Consider the following 19,586-nt stretch of genomic DNA (forward strand, 5'->3'; position numbering starts at 1 on the left):
TGGGCAAATAGTTGCTGTTATGGTCCTTGGTCGACTCAAGGATGAATTGGAAAACACTAAAGAGTTTATACTCAAAATGACACAAATTCAAGCGAATCTGAAAATGAATGTGAGTGCCAACACTCATTGCTTAGTAATAAGTACATTTAACAGCTAGAAAATAAGTATTTGCCAAGGGAGTGAAACCTTTCCTTATGACTTCAGGGTAAATACCATCTTTCTTGGTGCTTTGAGAGTTATCTACTATGTCTTTCTTTTTTAAAAAATTTTTATTTATTTGAAAGACGGAGTTACAAAGAGAGGTAGAGACAGAGAGAGAGAGAGGGAGTGAGAGAGAGAAAGAGAGAAAGAGGTCTTCCATCCACTGGTTCACTCCCCAGATGACTACAACGGCTGGAGCTGTGCCGATCCGAAGCCAGGAGCCAGGAGCTTCCTCCAGGTCTCCCACGTGGGTGCAGGGGCCCAAGGACTTGGACCATCTCATATTGCTTTCCCAGGCCATAGCAGAGAGCTGGATTGGAAGAGGAGCAGCTGGGACTAAAACAGGTGCCCATATGGGATGCCGGCGCTTCAGACCAGGGCTTTAACCTGCTGTGCCACAGTGCCGGCCCCTAAGTCTTTCACTATTTTCTTCTCTTCCCATCATTGAACTCATTAGTGCTCTGATCATCTCTTGGCATGATTTTCTAATGATAAGCAAGCTCTGTTCATGTCAATCTTCTGCTTAAAAGTGTTGGATGTTGGGGCCAGTGCCGTGGCTTAACAGGCTAATCCTCTGCCTAGCGGCGCCGGCACACCAGTCCCGGTCAGGGCACTGGATTCTGTCCTGGTTGCCTCTCTTCCAGGCCAGCTCTCTGCTGTGGCCCGGGAAGGCAGTGGAGGATGGCCCAAGTGCTTGGGCCCTGCACCCGCATGGGAGACCAGGAGAGGCACTGGGCTCCTGCCTTCGGATCAGCGCGGTGCGCCAGCCGCAGCGGCCATTGGAGGGTGAACCAACGGCAAAAGGAAGGCCTTTCTCTCTGTCTCTCTCTCTCACCGTCCACTCTGCCTGTCAAAAAAAAAAAAAAAAAGTTGGATGTTGGAGCTGGTATTGTGGTACAATGGGTTAAGCCACCACCTACAATGCTGGCATCCCAAATCAGAGTGCCAGTTTGAATCTTGTTGCTCCAGTTTCAATCCAGATCCTTGCTAATGCACCTGGGAAAACAATAAAAGAAGGCCGGAGTGCTTTGATCTCTACCACCTACATAGTAGATCTGGGTCAAATTTCAGGATCCTGGCTTTGGCCTGGCCCAGCCCTGGTCACTGTAGCTATTTGAGAAGTGAACCAGTACATAAACGATTTGTTTCACTTTCTCTCTTTATTGCTCTGCCTTTCAAATAAATAAATAGATCTTTAAAAAAAACTTTGATGTTGCTCCTTAGTCCACAAGGTCAAGTGGGACTGTTTATCATGGCAATCAGGGTCCTACACACATGAGCCTCCACATTATTTACAACCTTATCTCTTGATCTGTGCTCTCCCTTCTCCACCAGCTGTCTCCTTGCTGTTTTGCAAGCATGCCAAGTCTCTGTGCCATTAAGGCCTCTATGCCTTTGCTCGTAATCTTCCATTTTGATCTTCTCCTCAAAACTGCCTCCAGAGAAATTTCTGAAATACCAATATTCAGTATCAGAATCTCTGTTCAGCAGGACCAATTGCTTTTTCCTCTGTGCATAGTTGGCTTTCTATGTGGAACATGTAAACTGAGTATGTATTACACTAGTATAGTCTAACAGAACTATAACATGAACCACACATATTATTTGAAAACATTCAGTAGCCACATTAAAAAAAAGCAAAAGGAAACAAGAGAATTTAATTTTAAGCATATATTTTACTTAATATGTCAAAAAGATCATTTTGAGGGCCAGCATTGTGGTGCAACAGGTTAAGCTGCAGCCTGCGTTGCTGGCATCCCATATCAGAATGCCTGTTTGAGTCCCAACTGCTCCACTTCTGATGCAGCTCTGTGATAATGCACCTGGGAAGGCAGCAGAAGATGATCCAAGTGTTTAGGACCCTGTCACCCACTTGGGAGATCTAGATGGAGTCCCAGGCTCCTGACTTTGGTTTGGCCCAGACCTGGCCATTGTGTCCATTTGGGGAGTGAACCAGCAGATGGAAGCTCTCTTTATCTCTGTTTCTCCCTTTCTCTCTGTCACTCAGCTTTTCAAATAAATAGAATAAATTAAAAAAAATTTGGAGGCTGGTGTTGTAGCATGATGGATAAAGCTACTGCCTGTGACTGCAGCATCCTATGTGGGTGTCAGGTTGGTTCACTCCCCAAATGGCCACACAATAGCTGGAGCTGGGATGATCTGAAGCCAGGAGCAAGGAGCTTCTTCCAGGTCTTCCATGTGAGTGTAGGGGCCCAAAGACTTGGACTATCTTCTGCTGCTTTCCCAGGTTCTTTAGCAGAGAGCTGGTTTGGAAGTGGAGTCGCTGGTACTTTGTTTGGTGCCCAAATGGGGAGCCAGCACTGCAGGCAGTAGCTTTACCTACTGTACCACAGTGCCAGTCCCTTCCATAAACTTTTGAAGGGTTCTCAAGGAAACGAAACAAATATATATACATATATATACATATATATATGTATATATATGTATATATATTTATATGTGTATATATGTAAATATATGTATATGTGTGTGAAACCCAGGAAGAGCCAATGTTTCAAGTTCTAGACTGAAGGCAGCAAAAATCTGATATTCCAAGGCTCAATAGACTGAAAGTTTGTGTCCCCATTTGGTTTGCTATGTTGAATCCCTAACCACCAGTGTGATAAGAGGTAGGGGTCTATGCTAGGTGACTGGGTGATTAGTGGTTCTATAAGAGACCCTAGAGGGCTCTACAGTTCTTTTCCACCATGTGAGGACCTAGTAAACAAACAGCCATTTATGAACCAGGAAATCAGGCCCTCACCAGGCACCACATCTGCTGGTGTCTGGATTTTGGACTTATCAGCCTCCAGAATTTGAGAAATAGTTTTTTTTTTTCTCCTTTTTTTGACAGGCAGAATGGACAGTGAGAGAGAGAGACAGAGAGAAAGGTCTTCCTTCCGTTGGTTCACTCCCCAATGGCTGCTGAGGCCGGCGCGCTGTGCTGATCCAAAGCCAGGAGTCAGGTGCTTCTCCTGGTCTCCCATGTGGGTGCAGGGTCCAAGGACTTGGGCCATCCTCCACTGCACTCCTGGGCCACAGCAGAGAGCTGAACTGGAAGAAGAGCAACCGGGACAGAATCTGGCACCCCGACCGGGACTAGAACCCGGTGTGCCGGGAGCCATCAGCCCATGGTGCTCTATTATAACAGCCCGAGCAGACTCGGACACTAAGTCTTTCAGGTGGGAAGAATTCTTTCTTTCTTTGTGCATGGTCAGCCTTTGTGTTCTATTCAGACCTTCAACTTACTGGGTGAGACCCACCCACATATGGAAGATAACCCACTTCACTCAGCCTACCCATTTAAATTTCAACCTTATTCTAAAACATTCTCACAGGAATACCCAGAATAATGTTTGACTAAGTCATTGGCTACTAGCTGACACATAAAATTAGCTATCACAAACTTGTAATCAGTGTAAAATATAATGGAATAAATGAGTTTTTAAAATTGAATTGATTCTTTGAAATCTGAATGTGTACTATACATTTGCCACACAGCTGAGCTCAGATTACTTACGTTGTCAGTGCTCAGTAGTACTGGGTGACTAGTGGCTGTTCTGTTGGCCAATTAACCTTATGTTCTTTACCACTGTGTATTGTCCTTCCTTCTGGTGCAGCTATGAGGGGAATCTCTTAGTCATCGTTTGGTGTCAAATATATGTCTCATGTGAGGAAACAGGAATGGAGTGAATGCATGCAGACTAAGAGAATGATTTTTTAAAGTCTTGGGAATCTAAGGGCATCGAGTTCACAAATTAACCAACGTATTTCCTTTTTTTTTTTTTTTGTCAAATTCCCTTGATGATCTCAGGGAAGCCTATAAATGGATATTCCACAGTTCCTTTAAGTGAGTTACCAAATGGCCAATGGTATAGTGCATAATATAAATGACTGAGAAGATTAGCTGCACATTTGAAATTCCATTTTGCTGCTGTAAAATTATCATAATAGCTTGAATACATTATGACTACAATGATTGGATTGTAATTGTAATCCTTTGGGTGTTTCTGGTCATGACATTGGCCTAAAGGGATCAACCATGCATACGTGAGCTAATCTGTCATCAAGCCATGCCTCAGTGTGTCTAGAGAAGGTGTCAGTGGAAGGGAAAAAGTGACTAGTTAAATTATATTATATTTGACTTCTCTCTTTCTCTCTCTGACTTTATTTTTTTTCCTTTTTTTTTATTTAGTAAATATAAATTTCCGAACTACAGTTTATGGATTACAATGGCTTCCCTCCCCCATAATTTCCCTCCCACTCACACCCCTCCCATCTCCTGCTCCCTCTCCCATTCCATTCACATCAAGATTAATTTTCAATTCTCTTTATATACAGAAGATCGATTTAGTATATATTAAGTAAAGATTGCATCAGTTTGCACCCGCACAGAACATAAAGTGTAAAATACTGTTTCAGTACTAGTTATAGCATTACTTCACATTGAACAACACATTAAGGACAGATCCCATATGAGAAGTAAGTACACAGTGACTCCTGTTGTTGACTTAACAATTTGACACTCTTGTTTATGGTGTCAGTAATCTCCCTAGGCTCTAGTCATGAGTTGCCAAGGCTATGGAAGCCTTTTGAGTTTGCTGACTATGACAGGGTCATAGTCAAAGTGGAAGTTCTCTCCTCCCTTCAGAGAAAGGTACCTCCTTCCCTGATGGCCCCATTCTTTCCACTGGGATCTCACTCACAGAGATCTTTCATTTAGTTTTTTTTTTTTTTTTTTTTTTTTTTGCCAGAGTGTCTTGGCTTTCCATGCCTAAAATACTCTCATGGGCTCTTCAGCCAGATCCGAATGCCTTAACGGCTGATTCTGAGGCCAGAGTGCTATTTAGGACATCTGCCATTCTATGAGTCTGCTGTGTATCCCGCTTCCCATGATGGATCGTTCTCTCCCTTTTTGATTCTGTCAGTTAGTATTAGCAGACACATGTTCAATCGGACTTGCCCCAAATGGTGGAGTTAGAAACGTGCCAGGGGATTCCAATACAATCCCATCAAGGTGGCATGTACCAATGCCATCTCACTAGTCCAAGTGATCAATTTCAGTTCACAATTGATCACACTGATAGGTCTAAGAGTCAAAGGGATCACACAAACAAGACTAGTGTCTGCTAATACTAACTGATAGAATCAAAAAGGGAGAGAACTCTCTCTGACTTTACACAGCATCTAACTGATGTGTGCAAAGTGACTCTATGGCATGGGGTCACTGGGGTAATCTGCTGGATCTCTGAGGGCACTGGATGCACACCATTGACAAAGAGCCTGTTCTTTAATTCTGAACTTCTATAACCTCAATCCCAAGGGACCAAGTCTGTGCTTGGGACTCGGGATTTCAGGATGAAACTGTGGAGTATGAACTACTATCACATGCATGCAATATATTATAAACTTCATCCCTTCTTTTCGGAATAAACTCCTTGAGAATCATTTAATTATTTGAAATACAAATTATGATTATGTTGAAAAGGATTGTACAAAATACATGGTTTTAGAATGTCTTAGCTAAAATAAAACCCCTAGTTTTTGTCCCCTAGAAGATGACATTCAGATGAGACTGTAGTCATATTTGTCACCATATTCACCTTTGAGGATCTTATAGCCTTTTGTAGGATTTATACATAGCTTAATCTGTTAAACTATGAACCAGCTACTCACTCAAAAATATGTGTTGAAGCATTACCATAATCACTTGCACTATGATTCATATTGGAACAAAAACTACAATGTCTAATATTTGGAGAGTAGTCTGTTATTTTCAGCATATCGACATAACCAGAGGTAATTTCTATGGTGCTATAAAAGATCCAGTTGCTGCGACCAAAGGAAAATCATTTAAAAAGAGGCAACAGTTTTAAGACTTTAGCCCTCTTCTTTCCTGTTTGGAGGAAGCCTTTTGAATGCTGAGAATAGCAGATGGGTCTTAGTGGACAATTCCTAGTCACGAGGAACAGTATTGCCTCCAGGTGTGCAAAAAATAGAATTACCTTGGCATTTCTCAAAAGATTCAATAAGGCAAACTCTCTTATGTGCTGGATAATGGAAGAGACACACATAGAATAATAATGTCAATTTCTAGACCATTTAGAATCTGTCCATTAAGGGAATAATATATTCAACATTTTATTTTATTTTTTTATTTTTTATTATTTGTTTATTTTATTTTTTTATTTTTTGACAGGCAGAGTGGACAGTGAGAGAGAGAGAGAGAGAGACAGAGAGAAAGACCTTCCTTTTGTCTTGGTTCACCCTCCAATGGCTACCGCGGACTTGGGCCATCCTCCACTGCACTCCTGGGCCACAGCAGAGAGCTCGCCTGGAAGAGAAGCAACCGGGACAGAATCCGGCGCCCCAACCAGAACTAGAACCTGGTGTGCTGGCGCCGCAAGGTGAAGGATTAGCCTATTGAGCTGCGGCGCCGGCCATATTCAACATTTTATTTATTTATTTTTTTTAACTTTTATTTAATGAATATAAATTTCCAGTGTACAGCTTATGGATTACAATGGCTTCCCCCCCCCCAATAACTTCCCTCCCACCCGCAACCCTCCCCCCTCCCGCTCCCTCTCCCCTTCCATTTGCATCAAGATTCATTTTCAATTCTCTTTATATACAGAAGATCAATTTAGTATAAAGATTTCAACAGTTTGCACCCACATAGAAACACAAAGTGAAACATACTGTTGGAGTACTAGTTATAGCATTAAATCACAATGTACAGCACATTAAGGACAGAGATCCCACATGAGGAGCAAGTGCACAGTGGCTCCTGTTGTTGACCCAACAAATTGACACTCTAGTTTATGGCGCCAGTAACCATCCTAGGCTGTCGTCATGAGTTGCCAAGGCTATGGAAGCCTTCCAAGTTCACCGACTCTGATCATATTTAGACAAGGTCATAAAAGACAGAGTGAGGATAGTAACCAATGATCCTAAGAGTGGCATTTACCAGGTCTGAACAATTATACAGCATTAAGTGGGGAAGAGGACCATCAGTACACACATGTTGGGAGTAGAGCCATTGGTGGTAGAGTAGAGGTTATGATTACAAAGGAATGAGGCCCAAGTGCACTAGACAGGGCCTAGAACAAAGGACAGAGTCATTATTAGAGGAGCTAAGAAAGGTGCTGTTTAAGCTACAATTAAGTTTTCTGATTGAGAGGCAAATAGAACCTGATAGAAGGGGCTTGATAATAATCTGTTGGGCTTTAGGCCTTGTAAATTCAGAGGCCCAGACCTATCTATCTCTTCACATGGGGTATATCCTAAGGGAGGTGTGAACCTCCTAGGGGAAGGCACTCTGTTGACTTTCATTACTTGGCTGGCCTGGGAGGAGAGCTGGCCAGGTAAAGGCAGGTGGCATCACTAACAAGAAATTTACAGTTCTGCCTGCAATGTTGCTGACCCTACTTGACCATCCCCTCAGCTGCAGTGGTCACTTTGGAAGTTGGGCTGAGTGAAGGGCTTTTCAGCTTAGAGCCAATAAGATCTGTGGCTCTGACCTGGGCATCCTTCGACTCCAGGGCAGGTCCATTTCCAGTGATCCAACTCTTGGCAGAGCTGCCAGGGCTCTTCACAAGCTGACTTCTGCTGAAGCCCAGGCTTACCACATTGAAAGCCACTGCAGTGGACTGGCCTGTTGGGTCTCCTTGAGGGCAGATCACTGTACAGAACAGCCATTCATAGGCCTGCCACCCATTGCTTCTGATGCCGAGCTTTCTTTTCCTCCTGGTTTGTGTTAAAGCAGACCAGAGGATGCAAGTCAAGGGAGTGCCCGTTTCCCATCTCTAATCTTCGGTGGCCTGAACTACAAGTCTATAGTCACAGGCATGTTCTGTAGTAGTTTTTCTAAGGTAGACAATGCCCATGAGGAAAATTATATTCTCACTTTAAAACTTTCTTTCCCTTTGGTCTGAAAGGGAGGTTTTTTCTACTTACTGTATACTTCGCTGATGGTGAAGTGAATCAAGCTATGAGATTATTATTTGAGTTCTTATTTTGGCTATGCTATTGCAGAAAAATGTTAGCCATCTCTTTTATAAGGTCTAAAGATTAAATTGTGCATCCTACAGATTCCTTCATAATAGAATTAGTTTCCTACCTTGAAGAGAATAGAGAAATGAAAGAACAAGTTGGGCTTAGAATAGAGAAATGAGGGAGCAAGTCCTAGATCGCTTGCTGACAATAGCAATATCACATGAATACTTAGCAAACCGTTTCAACCATTAGATAACAACTTAAGAAAACATTTACCAGAAGGTCCAATGCCTTCTATAAATTTTAAGAATCATGTATTTGAAAACACCTCTTAAATATCTAACATGGTGTAGTTTGTTTAGCCAGTAAACTTAAGCACAACCATCTAAAATGTTTTTAGTTTCTTTCTACCAACAAGTCTAAAACATATGATACACAGATTCAGGTCCCACAAATTAAAATGTATCTTTGATTGATTTTAGCAGCTTAAATTTATGGACAATCTTATCTATAAGCCATTTAAAATAAAACTCTTAATAAAATTTCCTATGTGGACATACAATATGTACACACATATAATATAGCATAATAGACCAATATAGCAATTTTAATAATAGCTTTTAAAATCTTTAACTCTTTTTGTAGATTGCCAATTGATTTGAATTGCTTTTTCTTTTTAGTAACCTCAGTTAACCATACTTTCTCTCAGTTGGTACTGTTAATACATTATTGGCTTCATCTGTTTACAGAGCCATCCCAAAGTACTGAATACAATAAAAGTGGCTGGAAAAAGTCCATAGGAACCTATAGGAGGACAGCTAAACACAGAACCAACAACGCTTTAGTTTTATGAGCAGCAGATATTCAAATTTTTGAAAAAAGCACATATTTAAATAACCCATAGCTCTTAATAAAAATTCAGCTGTTTTCGAACAATTAGAATTTAACAGACATCAAGAGAACATAATAGATTACTTTAACACATTGCTTTAACAGAGCATCAGAGTTTAATTCTATGTCAAAGAGAAATTGAGCTTCCTGTGATCTTTTGCTGTGAGGTTTCCTTCCTTTACCTTCTTTCATATTGGTGACCATGTTTCTGTGTTTCTGTGTGTAACACATCTTTAAGCATCTTTTGCAGGGCAGGATGAGTGGCAACAAATTCTTTCAGTTTCTGTTTGCTGTGAAAAGTCTTAATTTCACCTTCATTCACAAATGAGAGCTTTGCAGGATATAGTATTCTGGGCTGGCAGTTTTTCTCTCTTAGTACCTGGGCTATGTCTCGCCATTCCCTTCTAGCTTGTAGGGTTTCTGATGAGAAGTCTGCTGTGAGTCTAATTGGAGATCCTCTAAGAGTGATCTGACGTTTCTCTCTTGCACCTTTTAGGATCTTTTCTTTATGTTTCACTGTGGTGAGTTTGATTACAACATGTCGTGGTGAGGATCTCTTTTGGTCATGTTTATTAGGGGTTCTATAAGCTTCCTGTACTAAGATGCCTCTGTCCTTCTCCAAACCTGGGAAATTTTCTGCTAGTATCTCACTGAAAATGCCTTCTAATCCTTTCTCCCTCTCCATGCCTTCAGGAACTCCTAGAACCCGAATGTTGGGTTTTTTAATAGTATCCTGTAAATTCCTGACAATATTTTTTAGATTTCTAATTTCTTCTTCTTTTCTTTGGTTTGCCTGTTTCCTTTCCTGTTCTCTGTCTTCTAAGTCTGATATTCTCTCTTCTGCTTCACATTTTAAATGTCAAAAGTTCGGGTTTGGGCCGGCACTGCGGCTCAATAGGCTAATCCTCCACCTGCAGCGCTGGCACCCCGGGTTCTAGTCCCGGTCGGGGTGCTGGATTCTGTCCCGGTTGCTCCTCTTCCAGGCCAGCTCTCTGCTGTGGCCCAGGAGTGCAGTGGAGGATGGCCCAAGTGCTTGGGCCGTGCACCCGCATGGGAGACCAGGAGAAGCACCTGGCTCCTGCCTTCGAATCTGTGCAGTGTGGGAGACCAGGAGAAGCACCTGGCTCCTGCCTTCGGATCAGTGCAGTGTGGGAGACCAGGAGAAGCACCTGGTTCCTGCCTTCGGATCAGCGCAGTGTGCCAGCCGCAGTGGCCATTGGAGGGTGAACCAACAGAAAAGGAAGACCTGTCTCTCTGTCTCTCTCTCTCACTGTCCTCTCTGCCTGTCAAAATAAATAAATAAATAAAAATAAATAAAAAAGTTTGGGTTTGGCCCAATTATTCAAATCATGTATGTTTTGATTTTTTTTGTCTACTAGACTTAAGCATTGATAATATCAGGGAAATTTGGGTCTTATCTTACAATAAATTAAAGTCTAAAGCACTCTCCAGGGCTATACTGCGTGCTTCCCCTGCTAAGGGAGAACTCGTGCTTGTTGGAGAAACGCTGCCTGTTGCAGTGTGCCTGCCTTGATTTTGGCCTTCTCCTGTGCATTCTATCTGAGTGATGGGGGTATAGAAGGCCTTTGGTGTCAGACCACAGCCCTTGCTGCTTCTGGGATTCTGAGCAAAATGATACACTAAACCAAACAACCAAGTTTTTTTTTTTTTTTAATTGATTTTATTTATTTATTTGAGAGGTAAAGTTTCAGACAGTGAGAGGAAGGGACAGAGAGAAAGGTCTTCCTTCCGTTGGTTCACGCCCCAAATAGCTGCAATAGCCGGAGCTGCACTGATCCGAAGCCAGGAGCCAGGAGCCTTCTCCCAGTTTCCCACGCGGGTGCAGGAGCCCAAGCACTTAGGCCGTCTTCTACTGCTTTCCCAGGCCATAGCAGAGAGCTGGATTGGAAGAGGAGCAGCTGGGACTTGAACCAGCGCCCATATGGGATGCCAGTGCCACAGGCGGAAGATTAACCTACTGTGCCATGGCGCCGGTCCCCATGTCTTTTCTTTATATGAACAGTCTTCGAAAAAGCTCATGGAAAGTGAATATTATGAATGAAATTATGCAAGGATTTAAACTCTTTTTGCACCAAAACCAAATTTTAATTCTGTTTTCCATGATAACCCAAACAACTTTTGTTTGTAAGCCTCCTTGTACCTGAGTTAATTTCCAATATGTCAGATAGTCCTGCAGTCAAGTTTAAGTATCATATACAATAACAGTTTGCCCTTACTTTTAGAAAATCTAGCAACAAAAATAAAAACTTACTCAGCAGATAAAGCAGAAGATGGTATTTTTTTTCTGAGAAGAGAAATATTTAGATTTTATTTATTTAGAATATTTAGAATTTATTCTTGAGTTTTTTTAATAAAAAACATTCTCAAAGGGGTCAGTTTTGCCCTCTCGGGAACATTTCAGATACCACAATAATTAAAGTGGTGTCACTGACATTGAGTGAGAAGTTGGTGGGTCCTCAACAGGCCAGTCCACTGCAGTGGCTTTCAATGTGGTAAGCCTGGGCTTCAGCAGAAGTCAGCTTGTGAAGAGCCCTGGCAGCTCTGCCAAGAGTTGGATCACTGGAAATGGACCTGCCCTGGAGTCGAAGGATGCCCAGGTCAGAGCCACAGATCTTATTGGCTCGAAGCTGAAAAGCCCTTCACTCAGCCCAGCTTCCAAAGTGACCACTGCAGCTGAGGGTATGGTCAAGTAGGGTCAGCAACATTGCAGGCAGAACTGTCAATTTCTTGTTAGAGATGCCCCCTGCCTTTACCTGGCCAGCTCTCCTCCCAAGCCAGCCAAGTAATGAAAGTCAACAGAGTGCCTTCCCCTAGGAGGTTCACACCTCCCTTAGGATATACCCCATGTGAAGAGATAGATAGGTCTGGGCCTCTTAACTTACAAGGCCTAAAGCCCACCAGATTATTATCAAGCCCCTTCTATCAGGTTCTATTTGCCTCTCAGTCAGAAAACTTAATTGTAGCTTAGACAGCACCTTTCTTAGCTCCTCTAATAATGACTCTGTCCTTTGTTCTAGACCCTGTCTAGCGTACTTGGGCCTCATTCCTTTGTAATCATAACTTCTACCACCAATGGCTCTACTCCCAACCTGTGTGTACTGATGGTCCTCTTCCCCACTTCATGCTGTATAATTGTTCAAACCTGGTAAATGCCACTCTTAGGATCATTGGTTACTATCCTCACTCTGTCTTTTATGACCTTGTCTAAATATGATCAGAGTCGGCAAACTTGGAAGGCTTCCATAGCCTTGGCAACTCATGACGACAGCCTAGGGTGGTTACTGGCGCCATAAACTAGTGTCAATTCGTTGGGTCAACAACAGGAGCCACTGTGCACTTGCTCCTCATGTGGGATCTCTGTCCTTAATGTGCTGTACATTGTGATTTAATGCTATAACTAGTACTCCAACAGTATGTTTCACTTTGTGTTTCTATGTGGGTGCAAACTGTTGAAATCTTTATACTAAATTGATCTTCTGTATATAAAGAGAATTGAAAAGGAATCTTGATACAAATGGAAGGGGAAAGGGAGCGGGAGAGGGGAGGGTTGCGGGTGGGAGGGAAGTTATGGGAGAGGGAAGCCATTGTAGTCTATAAGATGTACACTGGAAATTTATATTCATTAAATAAAATTTAAAAAAAATTAAAAAAAAAAAGAAGTTGGTGGGTCCTGACTATCCCAATATTCAATGGTCTTTCTCAAGTCTGTACAATTATCACATGCCCAGTGGAACATTCAGTTTTATACCTAAAACCAGTATTGTATGAGCTAAGACTAGAATCTAACTCCCTTTTGCCAGTTTGGATGGTTGTTTCCCCTTTCCCCTCCATGATTTGCAATGAAGCCTAATCCTCAGTCCAACCATATTACGAGGGCAGCCTTTGGAGGGCTCTGTTTCTGTGACTGGGATTCCTGTCCTTTTGGAAGGACTTGAAGTTGGATTGATGCTCTCTTGCCCTTCAGTGCCTTCTACCCTGTAGGACACAGCGCTCTTGTCCTCTGGAGGACATAGCAATGTGGCAGAGAACAGCCCTCATCAGACACCAAGCCACCAGCTCCATAGTCCAGCCTACAGAACTTTGAGAAATGCATTGCTATTGTTTGTAAGTGATACAAGTCTATGGTATTTTGTTATAGCTGCACAAATGAAGTACAGTACATGCAAACATAATGCGGGTTTGCAGGTGGGGGCATAGTTTAATAATATACAATTAATTTTCTAGGAATGCAATTATTTTAAAAATAGAAGGGAGTATATACTCTTTTGGTTTAGAAATTCGCTGAGAATTGGTTGCTGTTATGGACTGAATTGTGTCCCTCCAAAATTCATATATGAAAGTGACTGTTTTTGGAACTAAGGTATTTGAAGAGGTGATTAAATTGAAGTGGGAGTTGTTAGGATGGGCCCTAACCCAATACGACTGGTGTCCTTATAAGAAGAGATTAGGACATGCCAGAGTGTCTTGGCTTTCCATGCCTAAAATACTCTCATGGGCTCTTCAGCCAGATCCAAATGCCTTAAGGGCTGATTCTGAGGCCAGAGGGCTGTTTAAACATGGGCAAGGGGACTTCAGACACAGGGATGTGCAATGAGACAAGCATGTGAAGACTCAGAGAAGGAGGCCACCTACAAGCTAAGGAGAAAGGAAAACGAGACTCTGTTAACACTTTGGTTTTGGACCTCAGCCTCCAGAACCTGTGACAAAATAGATTTCTACGGTTAAGCCACCAAATCCTAGCAAACTAAAGTTTTTGCTTTATTTTTGGAAAATTGCACCAATGATGTTAGAGCTGCTTGTTGCATTTGTGTCTCTAATGTAACACATTTGTGTCAGTCTGCATTTGTAGCTCTTGCATTCACAGCGATTCTACATACTGTATGTGGAAAGCACCTGACTATGTTATAAGTTGTGCTGTCATGTTAGAGCATTTACTTCATGATCTTTCTGTTAGTTTGTTATAAATCTTTCTTGGAATAGGATTTGACCTAGCAGTTAAGACACCCCCAATCCCATATCAAAGTGCCAGGTACGATTCCCTGTTCTGGCTCCTGACTCTAGTTCTTTCAAATGTAGACCCTGGATGACAGTCAAGATAGCTCAAGTGATTTTGCTCCTGTACCCTCGTGGGAGACCTGGATTGAGTCTATGGCTCCTATCTTTGGCTCAGACCATTGCAGGCATTTCAGGGAGTGAACCAGCAAATGGGAGTTTTCTGTGCATTTTTTTTCTCTGCCTCTCAAATACATTTCCATATTTTAATTTTAATGTTAATTGGGCTAAGATGTTGATAGTTCTTGGAAATTACATGTATCAGAAAGTTATATCACTTATAATTTTATTAAAAAATAAAAAAGAAATTTAAATATTTTATGGTAATAGCAGCTTTTGGGCCTGCTAGGCTGAGAGGCAGGGCTGTGGATGGCTGTCACAAGAGGTAAGTTTTAGATATGTTTTATTGTGCATGATGTAAAGGAATCTTCCTATTGTCTAAAGCAGTGGTTCTTTATATAATTCATTTTTATTTATTTATTGTTATTTTATTTGAAAGGCAGAGAGACAGAGAGGGTAGGGGGAGAGACAGGAAGACAAAGATGTCTTACATCTGCTCATTCCCTTCCCAAATCCCACAACAGCCAGGGCTGTGCCAGTCCAAAGCTAGGAGCCAAGGACTCAATCCACGTGGATGACAGGAACCCAAGTACATCTGCTTCCTCTCAGGGTGTACATTGGAAGTGGAATCAGAAGTGGATAAACCGGGACCTGAGCCAGGCACTCTGATATGATATGTGGGTGTCCCAAGTGTCAGTTTTTTTTTTTTCAGTGTAACAAGGTTTATTTACAAAGTGAGAAGAATACACAGATACATGAGGGCTTCACTTAGGGAGAGTGGGTCAGGAAAGGTAAAAAGGAGAATTTCATACTATGCTCTGCTCTTCCTGGGTCCATGAGGTGGAGAAAAAGAGAGAACCCCCTCCAATTAACTAAGCTTCTTTTTTTTTTTAAATTTTTTTTTTTTGGACAGGCAGAGTGGACAGTGAGAGAGAGAGACAGAGAGAAAGGTCTTCCTTTTACCATTGGTTCACCCTCCAATGGCCTCCGCGGCTGGTGCGCTGCGGCCGGCGCATCGTGCTGATCCGATGGCAGGAGCCAGGTGCCTATCCTGGTCTCCCATGGGGTGCAGGGCCCAAGCACTTGAGCCATCCTCCACTGCACTCCCTGGCCACAGCAGAGAGCTGGCCTGGAAGAGGGGCAGCCGGAGCTTAACTAAGCTTCTTAAGAGATTTGAAAAGGGGAGTGGTTACCTAGTACTGCCCCCAGGTCCCAGGTAAGGGGAGGTGCATCTTCAGGAGTGGTCATCTGATTGATAGCTGGGTTGATAGGATTATACGGGTGGGGGAGGCGTGGCCTCCAGCTCATGAACAACCATCTCCCTGACCTTTCCCACATCATCGCCCACTCAGAGATTTCTGATTCTTAATCTTAAGGGGATGCTGAAGGTCAGAGACTCATCATATCTTCTGTAACTACTTCTTGCTGATCATACACGCAGGCCCCGCCTGTTTTGAGTCAGGAAATCTCTTCCTGTGTCATTTAATGGATCTGTTTCATGAGCTGGAGAATTTTCAGTCACCACCAATGGCTGTGTTCCCCACATGGTCATCATTACTTTCAGAAGTTGTTGAATTCTGAAACACACAAGTTTATTAATCAATATGAGCAAAACTGGAAGAAAACAAATTGAAAGTGAAGTGCCGTTTAGGATGGGGAGGATATATTCTATTGATTCCCAGAGAGTGGGTGGTGACAGACTGTCCTTGTGCAGATTGTAAAACCATTTAGCTTGAGTGTAGAGATTTTTAATGTCTCTTTCAGTAAACATACGGCTGTTAGAGGTGGCAGATCCCACTAATCACTGTACATACTCCTCCTTGTTCCATTAGTATATATTCCAGGGTTTGTTGGTTGTCCATGACTACCTTAGAGAGAGTGTCCACAGATGTAAGTACTTGCTGTAAAAGTTGGCCTGAAGTATAAGCAAGATTGCCTAAAGCAACGTTCAGGTTTTTAAAATAAGCTTCATGTGGCACACCAGGATCTTCTAGTATTACAACAGAAGAACCCACTAAGGAGTTTTCCTACCAATAACAGCTCCCAGAAAGAATCAAAAGAAGAGGTGGTACATGTCTGCCTTAAAGAGAATCAGTCTTGATGTGACAAAAGCAAAAGTTTTATTTACCCTTTTGCCTTTTGAAGAGGTATTTGAGATCTTCAGTTGGCTCAGAGGAGCAGGCAGACTTATCTTTCAAGTGCACCTGTGAAGACTCAGGAGATAGAAGTTTTTATTATTATTATTATTTGAAAGTCAGAGTTACCCAGAGAGAGGAGAGCCAGAGAGAGAGAGAGAGAGAGAGAGAGAGAGAGAGAGAGAGGTCTTCCATCTGCTTGTCCACTCCCCAACTGGCCGCAACGGGCAAGCGGGTGCATGGACCCAATGACCCAGGCCATCCTCCACTGCCCCCCCCCCCAGGCCATAGCAGAGAGCTAGGTCAGAAATGGAGCAGCTGGGAGTGCCCATAAAGGATGCCATCATTGCAGGCAAGTGGCCTTACCCACTATGCTACAGCACCAGCGCCTGAGTTAGAAGTTTAATCCATGACAAATGTACCAACCTTGGGATGCCCTGTAATTTCACTGAGGTAGGTAATTTCACTCAGCAGCACCTGGTAGGGTCCCTTCCATTTAGGTTGCAATTTGTCTGAAGGGGACTCCTTCCTTCCAAGTGTCCAATAAGACTAAATATCCTGGGGAAATAGGCTGTGCATGGGTATTAGGATCAGGTTCTGGGAGAACTTTATTACCATACTCGATCAGAGCCTTTTGTAACTGGACTAAATTGATAATGTACTTTAGCTGATCTTGAATTTCTGAACCCAAGAGGATGTCAGAGGTGAGGAAGGGCCTTCCATGTAGCATCTCATATGGACTGAGCTTTAGGGTTGTCTTGGGTGCTATTCTCATCCTGAGGAGAGCAATAGGCAATAGTTTAAGACGTGTTTTTGAGGTCTCTTGGAAAAGCTTAGCTAGAATTTTCTTAAGACTATGATTAGCCTTTTCAACTTTACCCAGTGACTGGTGTCTTCAAGAGGCATGGGGATGGCAAGAAACTCCTAGAGCAGCAGCTGTCTGTTGAGTTAGTTTAGATACATATGAAGGCCCATTGTCACTCTGGAGTGACCATGGAAGTCCAAAGCATGACATTATGTCCTTCAGCAAGACTTCACAAGATATCTCTTGTGCCTTTCCCATTCAAGTTTGCAAAGCTTCTATCCATCCTGTAAAAGTACCAATAAAGACTAGAAGATTTTTGCTATTATTTGTCAGAGGCATGTGAGTAAAATCAATCTGCCAGTCTTTCACCTGGGTATGTTCCTCTCCTTTGCATAAGAGTCAGCAAAGGAGGTGGCATTACATGACCACTAGGGTTATTTTATAAACAAAGGGGACAAGAACGAGTTACTTCCGTTATGGCTGCACTTAGTTCTCTCCCTCCTAACACTTGAGAGACTATTTGCATTAAAGCTCCTCTTCTCAGATGGGTAGAGTCATATACTGCTTTAATGATTTTCCATTGAGAGGCGATTGGGAGCATAATCTTATGATCTAAAGGCCACCATTCACTAGCATCTTTAGTATAACCTCATTGTTAGGCTCGTTCGATCTCAGACTCAGTATTGTGAGGCTCTTTAGTCATTAGTAAAGGCTGAGGTATTAGAACAATTTCCAGAGCTTCCTGTGTAGCAGATCTTTTTGCTGCCTTATCTGCTAGTTCTTTTCCTTTGCTAACATAGCTGTATTCCTTCTGATATCCCTTACAGTGAATGACAACCCTTCTGAAGGTTCCAGTACTGCCTGAAATAGAGCTACTGTCTCCTTTCCATATTTAATGGGGGGATTCTTTGCAATCAATAAGCCTCTTCCTCTCCAAATTGTTGCATATGCATGTAACACAAGGAAAACATGTTTGGAATCTGTATATAGATTAACTCATTGACCTTTTCCTAAGTGCAAGCTCTAGCTAATATAATAAGTTCAGCCTTTTGAACTGAAGTATTACTTGGCATTGCCTGAGCTTCTATTACCTGCATAAGATCCATTATAGCATAACCTGCTCTTCTAATTCCTTACTTCATATAACTACTGCCATCAGGAAACAACTCAACATCTGGATTCTGTAGAGGCTCATCTCACAGGTCAGGTCTACTAGAATGCACTTGTTTTATAGCTTCTCATAAGAGTGAGTTAACTCTTTTTTAAAATATTTAATATTGGCTTTAATTAAAATAACTATAGGGACACAGCATTTATGAATAAGTAAATCTTCACCAGGGAAGAGAACATACTGATGTATCTGAAAGAAGTATTAGCCCATTTATTGTGTTTCTTAGTAAGTGGAGGTGGTGTTTCATTGAAAAATGACTGACTATCATAAAATATTGAATCATTCTTTGAAAGAAATAGACTCAAAAAACTCTTGAATTGCAGCATAGATTCACTTCTTAATATTTCAGTTATCAAGGGTCTCTTTCTAGATGAGAAACAGTGGGGGTATTGCTGAAGGTTTAATAGGTAGCTCATTCAGAAATAGCCCAAATTCTCTGCATATAAACTGCACACCAGGTCAACTGTAAACCCCAAAACAGTCTAGTTCAGTGTATAGTCATACAGACTTACCTCTAATAAGGGTACAGCGTAAGAACTAGTCATGGGGCTCCAAACCCATAAGAATCAGTGGTTTATTTATTTATTTATTTTTTGACAGGCAGAGCTAGAGAGAGAGAGAGAGAGAGACAGAGAGAAAGGTTTTCCTTCCGTTGGTTCACTCCCCAAATGGTAGCTATGGCTGGTGTGCTGCGCCAAGCTGAAGCCAGGAGCCAGGAGCTTCCTCTTGGTCTCCCATGTGGGTGCAGGGCCCACGCACTTGGGCCATCCTCCACTGCCTTCCTGGGCCACAGCAGAGAGCTGGACTGGAAGAGGAGCAACCGGGACAGAACTGGCGCCCTAATTGGGACTAGAACCCGGAGTGCCAGCGCTGCAAGTGGAGGATTAGCCTAGTGAGCTGTGGCGGCGGCCAAGAATTGGTGGTATAAATGCCATCTTCACCGTTAAAATGATCATATTAAATGTTAAAGGCAACAGATAGATCTGTTTAAGTTTAAAGGGGATGATATAAATAACATCAAGTAGCTGGTAAAAATAATAGAACTAAAAATGAAGGAAAGATGAACATGGGAAGCAGTCCACACAGCAGACTCCTAGAATGACATTCACTGTAAATAACACTCTGACCTCAGAATCAACCCTTAAGGCTTCCTGGTTGGGCTGAAAGGCCTGCGAGAACATTTCAGGCATGGAAAGCCAAGACTCTGATGATCACTGACATCATAAAAAAAGAGTGTTAATTGTTAAAGGAACAA

This window comes from Lepus europaeus, chromosome 1 (assembly GCF_033115175.1).
Source record: "Lepus europaeus isolate LE1 chromosome 1, mLepTim1.pri, whole genome shotgun sequence".
Classification (NCBI taxonomy): domain Eukaryota; kingdom Metazoa; phylum Chordata; class Mammalia; order Lagomorpha; family Leporidae; genus Lepus; species Lepus europaeus.